The sequence below is a fragment of the Mercenaria mercenaria genome, chromosome 9 (genome assembly GCF_021730395.1).
Source record: "Mercenaria mercenaria strain notata chromosome 9, MADL_Memer_1, whole genome shotgun sequence".
Lineage (NCBI taxonomy): Eukaryota > Metazoa > Mollusca > Bivalvia > Venerida > Veneridae > Mercenaria > Mercenaria mercenaria.
The window spans coordinates 62,818,762-62,830,899 of record NC_069369.1 but is presented as its reverse complement, the minus strand read 5'-3'; the positions used below and the strand labels follow the sequence as shown (position 1 = coordinate 62,830,899).

At 35.7% G+C, this 12,138-nt stretch overlaps 1 long non-coding RNA gene across 1 annotated transcript; it reads right to left on the bottom strand.

Moving 5' to 3' along the window:
* Nucleotides 1-317: 317 nt before the first annotated feature.
* Nucleotides 318-10,585, bottom strand: LOC128559548 (uncharacterized). Its single transcript, XR_008372456.1, has 3 exons — nucleotides 10,427-10,585; nucleotides 5,923-6,008; nucleotides 318-4,728 (listed from the first exon to the last, which is right to left on the bottom strand). It is a non-coding gene; the product is annotated as an uncharacterized LOC128559548 (long non-coding RNA).
* Nucleotides 10,586-12,138: the final 1,553 nt, after the last annotated feature.

Below are 12,138 nucleotides of genomic sequence, written 5' to 3'. Positions count from 1 at the left end.
TCTACTAGGGTGTTTAATAACAGGCAAATTGTTGAGAAGCACAATGACAGACTTAAGGTGATCACAACAGCTCACACTGTGCTCAGGTGAGCTAAAAATCATACAAACTTAAAAGTTACTAGATTGCAACTCACTGTTAACAAGACTTAACAGACACACATTAACAATCTATTTGCACCACAGCAGGTTAAGAGCTCAGTCTAGGGAGACATATTAGCCTTCTTGTGCAGGCTTGGTTTTTTCTATTTGTGTTAATTGTAATTCTGAAATTACTCGTAAAACAAATCCTAATTTTGCTTTTATATACACATCACAAAGACTTGCATTACACTTTATTTATTGAATAAACTGTTCACATGTTTAAGTTTTATCTGTATACACATTTATAATGATCACAGATCACAAAATTTGTTTTATCCATACATGAAATATAGCTGAACTGTGAATAACAACTTTTAATAACAGTACTGGATGCTTTTGTCAGGCTTTGAAATAAATATTTTCAAAATAAAGAAAATGTGACTTGCTGTAATCTCTATTCTAAAATGTACAATTTCTCTTACAAGAACAAATAAACAAGAGGGCCATGATGGCCCTATATCGCTCACCTGGCATATTGACATAAAGATCATCAAGATCAACATTCTGACCAAGTTACATTAAGATACGATCATAAATGTAGCCTCTAAAGAGTTAACTAGCTTTTCCTTTGATTTGACTTGGTGACCTAGTTTTTGACCCCACATGACCCAGATTCAAACTTGACTGAAAGATCATCAAGATTAACATTCTGATTAAGTTTCAGGAAGATGCAGTCATAAATGTGGCCTCTGGAGTGTTAACAAGCTGTTCCTTTGATTTGACCTAGCGACCTAGTCTTTAATCCCACCTGACCTAGATTTAACTTGGCCTATAGATCATCAAGATTAAAATTCTGACAAAATTTCATTAAGATATGGTCATAAATGTGGCCACTACAGTGTTAACAAGCTTCTCTTTTGATTTGACCTGGTTACCTAGTTTTTGACCCTAGACGACCCAATATCAAACTTGTCCAATACTTTATTGAGGGTAACATTTTGACCAAGTTTCATTAAGATTGGGCCAAAATTGTGACCTCTAGAGTGTTAACAAGCTTTTCCCTTGATTTGACCTGGTGACGTAGTTTTTGACCCCACTTGACCCAGATTTGAACCTGATCTATGGATCATTTATATTAACATTTTGACCAAGTTTCATTAAGATATGGTCATAAATTTGGCTTCTAGAGGGTAAACTAGCTTTTCCTTTGATTTGACCTAGTGACCTAGTTTTTGACCCTACATAACCCAGATTCAGACTGGACTTTGAAATCATCAAGATTAACATTCTGACCAAGTTTCATGAAGATAGTATATTACAGTCTTAAATGTGACCTCTACAGTGTTAACAAGCTTTTCCTTTGATTTGACTTGGTGACCTAGTTTTTGATTCAAGATGACCCAACATCGAGTGTGTCCAAGATTTTATTGAGGGTAACATTCTGACCAAGTTTCATAAAGATTAAGTCAAAATTGTGACCTCTAGAGTGTTAACAGTCAAATTGTTGACGACGGACGGACACAGGGCGATCACAAAAGCTCACCTTGAGCACTTTGTGCTCAGGTGAGCTAAATGCTAGAGTTGTCACAGGAGTGACGAATTATACCCCCACAATATGGCCTTATCAAAGAACTTAGCCAATAACAAAGCAGCATTTTCTTGAGCTATGACCTCAAATTCAATCTCCATAGTTTCATGATCCTCGGCCCAAGTGTTCTCAAGTTGTTGTATGGAAAAGGTTTAAATGTTCCGGGTCATCCTGACCTTTGGAACTCTAAATCAATACAGGTAATCTGCTGGTCAAGACCAACCTTGTACTAAATTTTGTGTTTCTCATCCCAAGCATCCTGAAGTTATTGTCCAAAAAACGTTTTAAAGAACCTTTATTTATTTTGTTGAATTTAACATCACACCGACACAGGATAGGTCATATGGCGACTTTCCAGTTTTAATGGTGGAGGAAGACCCCAGGTGCCCCTCCGTGCATCATTTTAAAGAACCGGGTCAGTGTGACCTTGACCTGTGACCTACTGACCTCAACATCATTAGGGGTCACCTGCTGGTCATAATCAACCTCCCTAACAATTTTCATGATCCTAGGCTCAAGCATTCTCAAGTTATAATCTGAAAAACATTTCACCGTTTTGCCTTATTGTGACCTTGACCTACTGACCTCAAAGTAAAACTTGACCTGTATTTCATGATGTGACACCTGTGTACCAAACTTTATCATCCTAGGCTCAAGGTCTTAAGTTACCATTCGGAAATGGTTCAACTGTTCAAAATCACTGTGACCTTGACCTTTGATCTATTGACCTCAAATTCAAACAACCTGTATTTTATCATGTTACACCTGCGTTACAAAAGCTATGATCCCAGGCCAAAGCGTTTGCAAGTTATCTTGACCTTTGACCCCAAAGTCAAACTTGACCTGTAACTATGTACCAAAAATATTTAAATCGGTCAAGCTTTTCAGGAGTTATCATCTGGAAGCCATGAAAACCTACTGACTGAAAGACAGACAAGCTTACTACATGCGGGTATAACAGAACATTCTCTTTAAAATCTCATGAAAAATATGAGAACTAGATGCCCACGGGCAATATGTCAAGCCCGCCAGCTGTCAAAAGGACTGGGAGTTGTGCATGACACTCCTTGTCTCATTGAGGCAAACATTTATGCCAAATAAAAGAGATTGCAAAAAGTTACAATATAAGTTATTTACAGTAACAACTAGGGGTGGGCGATATACAGCGGTAGACCGGTTATTGCGATGTTTTTTCCGACGATACGATATTGCGATATGATTTTCGAATACCGGTTATTTTATAACATTAAGTAACACTAACGTTAACCAAGACGATCCACACACAAAAAATCCTTTTCTTGTCAGCACGATTCAACTTTGTTTTCATTTTTCTCCTTTCATTTCCGGTGCAGGTAGCAGACTGGTTTTCAGCTATTTTACGGACCCAATTCCACATAATAAAACCAATAAGAAAATTTGGATAAATATAATTTCGTATTTGTCAGCGACTCATTAGTAATTTTTCTATCAACTAGAATTTATTATTCATACAACAGCTATGCCACTTTCCTCGTTTATAATCGGTGAATTGAGCAACCTGTGTTATATGATTGTATCCGTAAACCGAATGTAGTGCAGCACAATAAACTAAATAATATTTTGACGCAGTCTACTTTCGCTTTTGAATATCCGGTAATCGGCGTCATAGCATTATAGCAACATGTCGGACTTCGAGATTGTTGAAAATAAAGGCAAAATCATCAACAGTTAATAGTATTTGTGTATGACAAATTGACAATACTCCCCATAATATAGTCAAAACTTTTTTTTTTGTTTACTATTATTTTTATTTATTGAGAAGGTGGAGCAAACACTCGTGTTGTTGATACTAATCATTTTACTCATTTTTAATTGAAAAAAAAAACAGCATGATTCATCATGTTTTTGTTCATTAAATAACTGGTACAATATATCCCAGTATATTGCAATATCCACATACAATATTGCAATATATCGCAATACCAATTTTCGTGGCAATACCCACCCCTAGTAACAACAAAGGAACGTAAAATAAAAAAAAAATTCTAAGTCCACACAAAAATCCACACCAGCAGAGATAGGTCAAAATACACCTGAAAATTGGATGTAACATGCATGTTGTACTACAGAAAAGTGGTCTTGATTTTTCCCTATGACCAGTAATAAACAAATTACAAATGTAAGCTATTTATAGTAACAACAAAGGGAAGTAATTCTAGGATCATATGCATAACACTCCGTTGCATGATGATGAACAATTGTGCCAAGTTACATCAAAATCCCTCTGTGCATCAAAAAGAAATGCTCCAGACAAAGTCATTCTTGTATCTGACTTTTGACCTCTAAGTGTGACCTTGACCTTAGACCTGGTTCTTCCGCATGACACTCCGTCTCATGGTGGTGAACATTTGTGCCAAGTTACATCAAAGTCCCTCCATGCCTGAAGAAGAAATGCTCCAGACAAAGTTGTCATTCTTGTATTATTTGACCTCTAAGTGTGACCTAGACCTTAGACCTAGGGACCTGGTTCTTGCGCATGACACGCCATCTCATGATGGGGAACAATTGTGCCAAGTTACATCAAAATCCCTCCATGCATGAAGAAGAAATGTTCCAGACAGTCATTCTTGAATTTGACCTTTGACCTGTAAGTGTGATCTTGACCTTTGAGATAGGAACCTGGGGCTTGCGCATACACTCCGTCTGACTGAGGTTAACATTCATACCATATATAAACAAGATTGCTCCATGCATGTCCAAATTATGGTCCGGACAAACAAATCCGGACGGACGCACGCACGCACATACACCGAATAGACATCTGGACAACTATATCTTCGCTTCAGCAAGCGGGCTCGACAATAACAAAACCAATGTGATAATACATTATCTCTTAAAGTAACAGAGCTTAGTCTTAGTTTCTAAATAAATCCTGAATTCCTCTCCTTAAAAGTTTTTTTTTATTAAAGTTCCCTTGTTCTTCTGTCTTTTTATATTTTCTGGTGTTTCTTTCTTGCTTTTCAAGTATACTGGATTTGTTGACCTTCCATTCTGTAGCTGCCTGCTCTCAAGAAGTGAACCTGTAAAACAGAAATCAAATATTGTAAATTGATAAAAAGAGACCCCAACCAACTTTCATAAAGATCCCATGAAAAATGTGACCGATAGAGTGGTCACAAGCAGAAGTTTATCGACGCACGGACGGACGACGGACGCCGCGCTACCACAAAAGCTCACCTTGTCACTTTGTGACAGGTGAGCTAAAAAATCAATATCTGAGAACCGCTTCCTCCGGTAACACTAAAATGTAAATAAAATTAAACCATTTGTTGATGTGATTTTTGGGAAATGTTACCTTGCATTTTGGGATGTTGGGGAAAAAATGCAATATTTTTGGATTGGGAAGTGGCCGAATATAGGCCTCTGTCATATAAGGATGAAAAGCCCTGCCGGCTAACAATTTCTGACAAGAAATCATTTTCAAAGTTTTTCTTTTCGGTGAGTTCTATATGGAATTAAATTCTTTGGGTAATTTTGAAAGAGGACCACCCCATGATCATTCTGTGAAGTTTGGTGTAAATCTGCCCAGTGGTTCTGAAAAAGATTTTTACAAATTGTTGGCACATGACGGACATCAACTCATGTTGTCACCCTGTGACAGGTGATCGAGCTAATAATTGTTTAAATTTGCATACATGTATTAAATTTTATGGTTTTGTTCAGAAATGCTTTATCATCAAGAAAATGAAATGGAGTCTTTACTAAGGTCTAAAAAAAATTTTGTTTCCGGTAACATGCTAAAATAAATTAGGGTAAGTAGGTCGGAAAAACTTTTTCTTTGGATTTTTTAAAATTATTTTTAGGGAGACTTTTTGGAAATTATTTTTGTGTCAAAAAATGAATACAAATTGGGGGGTTATGCCTCTAGAGCATCAGTAAGTTGATTTATAACATCACTGTCCAAGCATAAAAAGTGAAGTTTTGCAACTTTTTGTCAAAAAGTTGAAAAAAATGTTCTCAAAGACAAAGGCGGACGGACCGTCCATTTAGGGTCGGGCCAAAAATTTATGGTAGGTCAGGATACAGGAAACAGACAATTTTTTTTACGCCTAATGTTCCTTGGTATTTGATTCTATGCACTGACTCAATCGCAAAAATCTGTTCACACAAATACTAATTTGTATACAGTATATCATGCCTTTTGAATGATTGAAACTGCTTCCCATGGTGCACAGCTGCAACTATATAATAAAGAAACAGAAAGATAGAAATACCTTATGAGCCGCAAGCAAGTGGTTTCAGTCTGTCAACAAGCACTTTGGAGCAGTACAACAATACTCTGTATAATAGACCAAGATGCCTGAAAATAGTGAAAGGTGAGCAAATTAAGAAAACATGGACAACCAGCTGTTTTGAAATTTCAAAGGTCTAAGAGCTAACATCCTTTTTGCAGTTTATCAATTTTCATGCCAATAAGATGACCCCAATTATATCATTGGCATGGCGGGAGAAATTTGTTAAATAAAACTTTTTTTAATGAAAATAAAACTGTAGCAAATTTTGTCAAAATGTATAATGAAACGAAGTAAATGCGGTTAAAAATTTCAGTTTTGAAAAAAGAAAAGCCACTGTATGAGTAGATTTGTTTACACGACTGACTAGCCAGAACAGCTAAACATTCATAGCTGTCAAGGCTCCACAAAGGCCACGAGTGTGATCGGAGTTCGAAGGGAAGGTTTCCCTCATGAGGGTCTGGAGGGCGATGATCCTTAAAAGCCGGAAACGCCCTCACATAGAAAATTTAGACTTTTAACACACAATAGATCTGGTTTTGAATAGTTTCCCTCCATGTTTACCTTTTGTGATGTTTATTCATGCGGTAGAAATAACATGTTGCACCGGTGAATGTAAAAGCTGTATTATACGGTATAAAAACACTGTGTCAACGTCACCTTGCATGTTTGATTCAATAATTTTCTACGAAAAAAACAATTGATTGCTTTATTTCTTTAACATGCGTGTGACCTTGAATAGTAGGCGTGTGAGCGTGATCTAAGGCCAAAATGCGTGTGGCACACGCGCAATGCGTGTATCTTGACAGGTATGAACATTACTTTAACCCAGTGAATTCCAGGTACCTTTTTGACTTGGTGGTCTATGACCTTCACTTTGCTCGGTATCATGAAAAGGCAAAAACAGACTGGTAAAGCAGCTAGAAGAATCTGTTCTGCCTTCCTCAGTTTAGTATGAACACAGGAGCTGACAAAATGCTACAATTGTTTATTGGTATCTGACGGTCATGATTCACAAACGTATAACTTTAAACGTATTTGAGTATGTGTGCAGTGTACAAAATTCAGATTTCAACTAACCATGCTGGCAACCAGATAGAAAATTTTCCAAGCCTGACAACCAATTTCACATGCCCGAACTTAAAGCTGAAGTTTGAACCATAAAACAACTGGTCTAGCTCATACCCTCAAAATACTTCATCATATTGTTTCGGACATGCTCGACTGGGGATTCCTAGGAGAACAGGAACTGAATGCATCGGACCAAAAAGTAATGTGAGCGGCTTCAGTTTGCATTTGCAGAGCTCAAATTTATCTTTTTTGACCAACATACTGCAAATTTTAGCATGTAGCTTTTTTTTCTTGTTGCTTTATCTGAAATCTACTTATAAATTTAGACTTTCAATTAAGAATGTTAGAATATCCTAAAAAATCATGCTAGAACATCAATATTGTTTGCATGGTTTTCCTTGGTGTACAATTTTGTGCGTTATAACTCAAAATGACCTTCAAAGTAATTCGGAACGCATCATTGATGGCGTAACTTAACTACTGGCTGAAACTACGGCAAGGCAAATTTTCGTACCTAATACCGTATTTTCCCGTATTAACGCCCCCAGGGGCGTTACATTTTCCAAAGAGGGGGCGTTTATTTGAGGTAAAAAAATAAAAAATGAAAATTTTTACAAAACTTAAAAACATCGTTCAAACTAGCTGTAAAGTGTTTTTGTGTTGTTTAATCCCCCCAAAACGTAATTATTTGGCATCCAATTTAATGCAGTGTGTCTTTTATGTATTTAAATACGGTATCGATACCTCGTGTATTTTGACACGCTTGCGACACTACACATTACGTCATGACCCAAACAGCTGTGTACTCCGATAACATTTTTGTTAGTACATGCGGGTAGCTAATAGCGCAATACACCATGTCAATGGTTTGACATGCTGCTTGTATTTACCGTTTAATTTTCTGTTTGATGATTGGATATGTACTGTACTTAGTACAAATGTTTTGGACTTACCGTACATAGACTGTTTAAAAGTGTATTTAATTTTTAATACATTGGACTTTAGTACTGTAAATTACTTATTACATGGACTTATAAAAATGAGGCAGGTGATTTTTTTCCCGTTCTTGTTGACATTTTTTCCCCTCCAAAATGGGTGGGCAGCGTTAATTAGAAGGGGGGCCTTAATTCAGGAAAATACGGTATTATAAATAGCGATTCAACTGTATACATGTACGAATTAGTAAGATAGCCTGCGTTCTAGATTTAATTATAAGACAGACCTCTACATTTCTTTATAATCAGTAATCCATTCAACAAAAAATGGCTAACCAAAAAAGATGTTGTGTTTTCTGTTATCCTCAAATGAAAGCGAATCTACAAACATTAACAAAAACTGCAACAATTTTGACTATTATTTGTATTTACAAAATAAATTGTGTGAAATTTTTATCTTAACTTGCATTCCATGAAATTGACTTGCATTTAGCGAGTCCAAAATTTGAGCCCTGTGATTTGTGAAAGTAATTACATCTTCTGCATGATTATGGTTCTGACTAACTCTTAAACTCTTGCATTTATGGAACAGTTTGAATTCAATTCCTTCATAATTCTGACCAACTAATCGAGCATGCTTCAGAACTCCAGACAAGGGCTGTATTTTTGAAATTACGAACTTGTTAGGGATCAGATATGTCTTTATTTTAAAATGTGGATGTATCAACAGGGCTAAAGCAAGGCTAAGATTTTAGGGAGAAGTCACTTCTCCCTCAGGTAAGATTAGGGAGAAGTGGAGAGATTTTAGGGAGAAGTGGCGAGATTTTAGGGAAAACGTGGAAAGATTTTAGCACCATGACATGCAAGCTGAAAAAGGAACTAAATATGCTTTATATTACGTTACTATTTTTATTATTCCCTGTCTTTGTTTACAAAGTCTGTTAATTTAAAGTAAATAACAAATTCACTGAAAATGTCAATGATTCTGTTTTCTTATCATTTTTAACCTTGTGAATCTAATGAGATTGAACTGCAAATTCAAGATTTTTTTCACTCTTGCAATGATTGTCCAAACCAAAAAAAACCCTTTAAATATGAATACAATTAAAAAAGTTAATTCCATATCAGCAAAAAAAAATATAAATCAAGCTCCCAGTGCTAATGCACTCAAAGTCAGTCACTTTAAATAACAAGTACTTGAATTAAATACATGTCAATAGCAGTGACATCACTATGACATCACGCGGAATACACATCTTCTTTGATCTGCTGGTGTCTCTTTGATACCTGGTGTCGGCACACATTAAAGAAACAGTTGTCAAACAGGTTTAACCCAGTTTCTGATGGCAAGTGTCAAAAATTTGCGTAAATTTCAGTTAGGTTATTTTAGTCACAGAAAGTGTCAGTGATAATATTATGTTTCTAAAGTTTGGGTTTTGAAAAATACGAGTAAAATTAAGTGGATTTCAGGAAATTACTGGAGCCAAACATGGTAAGATACTTTCTAATGGTCAAAAAAGAATGTGTAAGCTTATGTAATATAAATCCCTACTGCTTTGTTTATCAATAGTCAGTTTACAAAACAAGTGTCACCTTCGCACTTCTCGGTAATCTGAAGTAGGCGGAGCTTAAATTATGCTATCGTGTATTCAGTCGTGTCAACAGGCTGATAGCGGATAACTGGAGGAGTGTGGATAAAAAAATCGGGCGACTTGAATTTCGCTTTGATGTTAGATTAGAGCGAAGTGGGGAGCTACAAAGCGACTATTTCGCTCAAGTCGCTCCCTAGTTCAAGCCCTGATCAATACGAATTTATTTTAAAATGTGGTTGTATCAGTACGACATGTAAACAGTATTACATATATTCCAAAGAAAGATCGACCCTAATTGCATGTCTGCGCCAAGTTGCGCTTATCAACGTTATCTCGACTGTTGACAATTTGCACGGTGTCAAATGAGTGTGGAATATACGAAACAAACACCAATAGCATAATGTAATGCATTAACACATAATTTTTTGGACTTCAAAAATTATGCGTCATAAAAATCTGAAAAGGGGAAATAATTCTACCAAAACTGAAGGCAACCAAGTTATTTTTATTTTAATTTGTGTCATATGAACAGATGAACCAAGTTTGAAAGAAATATCTTTACTATTTTTCAAAAAATGTTAGTTTTTATGTCGAAAGCCCAATCGGGCAATGTTACCAGCCTGTTTAAAATCTATATTTTTTTCTATAAGCTGATCCGATTCCCTATAACGCTATATTTAGGCCTAGCACAGCTTATCAGCAGAATCATAAGCTCAACTTAATTACTGTGTATACATGCAGTGAGCCTTAAGAAATAATAATCTAAAAGGCCCATTTCAAATTGATGAATAAATAAAAATGTAAAAAATAAGGAATTTCTATGCTTTTTATGGGTGGGGTGATTGTTTACATTGCCTATGATAATACAATGGAAAGTTAGTTACTCACGTTTCTAAAAATGTCAACAGGTCCAACCATGCACATGCTGTAATGGAGTGCCGTCCATATTCTATATAAAAGTAAAATAATTCCATTAATCAGTCATGCCTGCAAGTAAAATCACGGATTTCTTAATTTTAAATATTCAATATAGGCTTAGTAACAAAGAAGTTCAAAGAAACTAAAGTACCGGAAAGGAATTAAATACGATCTGAAAAGCGACACAAAGGTGTATCTATTCTTTCATTCCCCGAGCTGAAGAACTCGTTGGAGAATGTTTTTGTTTCCTCAAATTTTCAAAATGTCGGCGCCAGTGTAACGTGACCCTATCCGCTCTCACTCTAAATATAAAAATGTTCAAAATGTCGCCGTTTAAAAATGCTATTCAGTATTGAATAAAGCATGTTTGTATCACAAATTATATCAATGTAGTCACGTTACCGGCTGATTAGCTTCTGACGCAACAAAATTAACAGCTTACTTTGAATATTCTTTCGAGTCGCAGACATCTTATTGTGCGGATATTGCGTTTCGCCTACTGATCTGACGGACGCTTATTAACATTAACGAAGACCGTGTTATCCCGAATTTCATCAGGGTCGTCGCACGCCCATGGTCTAAACCGGAACTCCATATTTTTTTATTTGGATAGTATGTGTTGTTTGGATACCCTCGTATGTTACCGTAGTGGGATTCGATCCCGATTTTCGTCGCTTCGCGACGAAAATCGGTAAGATCGATTCCCTATAAATATAGTTGTTCGGGAACTTGGATACCACAGTAAAAAACGAGTATGCGCTGATTCACTTTACAATTTTATTCTCTATCGTAGCGTAGCGTAGCGATTCTCTGAAATTACAAACAATTATACATATAATAAAAAGTATATTTAAATCACAAGTAAAAACATATATTCAACAATATGTTCAAAGCGACAGTTACATTTCTTACGCAAATATCTCTAATTAAATTTCTTAAACACGCTAAATAGTATTCAAGTGCAAATATTTAATAAGCAACCTTTTAAAACAAAACACTCAATTTCAATTCGATAAATCTTACCGATTTTTGATCTTTACCAAGTTTTACATCAAGTTCCTGAATTTAAATATATGTTTGCGCTAACGGAAGCGACGTTCAAAACAATAACAACAGAAAATGATGACGTCGACGTCAATGTTTGGACGTCGCGTAAAAGCACGTTAGAAAAGGCGGTAAAGACGTAAATTCAAATTAGAAATGTAATACGTTTCTAACAATAGTTGTGTATAAATATCTACTAGAACAAGTAAATATCCGCTCCGTGTATGAAATAAAAAAATCCCATAGAAATATTTAACGCTTTTTCAACATATATATTGTGACGTCATGACGCAATGTACGTGACGTTGCGGTGATACACTGAGTATAATTTGGCTGAAACCACTGAACAACAGGCAATAAAATTAAAATCTCATTGTCTTACATGTAAGATCTAAATATTTTTCTTCCTTTTGAGCACAACATTTTATATTTTGCATTCGTTACCGAGTCACTCTTCATCATATAGCCGTCGGGTGCACACTGAAATTTCAATTTAAACGTACTTATATTGCTATTTAGAGTCTTGTAAAAAAGGCTGTTTGTTTGTCACGGATACCAAATGCTCACTGTAAACCGATACATTATTTTCTAAGGAATTGCTTTGGGTTGTAAGAAATGAAGTATAAAACATGTATTAT